This window comes from Meleagris gallopavo, chromosome 6 (genome assembly GCF_000146605.3).
Source record: "Meleagris gallopavo isolate NT-WF06-2002-E0010 breed Aviagen turkey brand Nicholas breeding stock chromosome 6, Turkey_5.1, whole genome shotgun sequence".
In the NCBI taxonomy this organism is placed as follows: Eukaryota; Metazoa; Chordata; class Aves; order Galliformes; family Phasianidae; genus Meleagris; species Meleagris gallopavo.
The window spans coordinates 35,241,561-35,243,101 of record NC_015016.2 but is presented as its reverse complement, the minus strand read 5'-3'; the positions used below and the strand labels follow the sequence as shown (position 1 = coordinate 35,243,101).

Genomic DNA, 1,541 nt, shown 5'->3' with positions numbered 1-1,541 from the left:
AAAAAAGAAAAGACAATGAACCTCTTCTCTCAAAACAAGCGATCTGTATCCTTGGAATTATAGCATTTTTTGAAAAAAAGATTGCTGTAGCAAATGGTTAAAGCTGACAGTTCTCCTGCAATCCCAAGCAGACAGTGTAACTGCCAAACTAAAGCCCACATCCCCCGCCCGAGAGAAGCGCTTGCAGTTCAGACACACCATTTTCCGAGCAACTTGTAAGTACTTCGGTGACCTTCCTGTTTGAGAACGCTCGTCGTGGCCACGATGGGAGCTGGTGAACGTCAGGAGCTCGATGCGTACACATAAGCTTGTTTTCTTCCATTGCAATCCAAACTGTATGTTGAATGACTGCTCAGGTAAACCATAGTGAAAAAAAATACAATTACTGTATGTTTTAAAGCAATGCATTTAGTGTTAAAAAAAAGGGGAAAAAAAAGTAATAATAAACCTCGAAGGTACTGAATAAGGATTTGAGAGACATCAGTAATGAAGGAAGCTCTGTGGAGGATCTATCCTGATAGCAAATTAGAACCATCGCACACAGTGGGGATAGAAAGGGAATTATTTGCTTGGAGATGTCTGTTGGTTTTATTATTTTTATTTCCGAAAGATGATTTCTTGTCATCTGTTTTGTTGTTTTCCCCCTCAGACCGTACAATAGATACGTTGTAAAGGACTGCCTATTTTAAACCTCAAATGATCTTCTAGAATAAATACTTTAAGTCCCCGGAAATTTGCAGTTGTTTGACTCTGGGTGGATACCAAAACACCACCATTGGCATTTCTGCATAGCTAAAAAATAATCCCTCTGTGGAAAAAAATACCCAAGAACTTCGAACTGAAATACATTTTTTTTTTTCCCAGAAGTATTTTGATTTATATAATCTATATTTTGATCTATAAGTAATTAGTTGTTTCTCCTTGTTTATTGTCTGTTATGAGGCCGCAGTAGGACATTTAGGGATTCTTTTTACAGCACCTTTTAATCCAATCAGTTATTTCAACCAGCACATTATTTTGTTTTTATTCACTATAAGAAGCTATCGTGTAAATAAAAGACAAAAAATCAGCGCACTGTGAAAATGTATTTGTGCACCCTCATTTTTTTTTTTTAATATTTCTACTGAAAAATGAAAATCCAAGACGTGTAGATAGGCATAGTAGTATTAATACTGTTATAATAAAATAGTCACTGTAATAAAACCTGGAAGAAACACTCCTTATTTTTTGATACCTACGTGCATTCCGTAAGAAAGTAAAAACATATAATGTATGATCTGTCATGGGACTGTAATATTGTTGCCTTCCATTGTGTAGTTCATATACAGATACACGTGTGCCTAGAGATGTATCGGTAGCTATTTTACTTTGTTTTATTGATGGAGGGTGTTTCTGTGGGAGCAGGCCCGCCTGGTAGCCAGCGTTCCTAGAGATGTGCAGTGATGTTCGGGAGAGCTTTACAGAGGGTTTGGGGCCAGAGGAGAAGAGGAGGATGGCACCGGCAGTGCAAGGCGGCCCGCTCCGGGAAATGGAAGCCGGCG

At 38.5% G+C, this 1,541-nt stretch overlaps 1 protein-coding gene across 1 annotated transcript in view; it reads left to right on the top strand.

The window, feature by feature from the left end:
• Positions 1–1,541, top strand: part of LOC104911523 (homeobox protein Hox-A11) — a 10,511-nt gene that overhangs the window by 8,516 nt on the left and 454 nt on the right. The gene's annotated exons all lie outside the window — the stretch shown is intronic.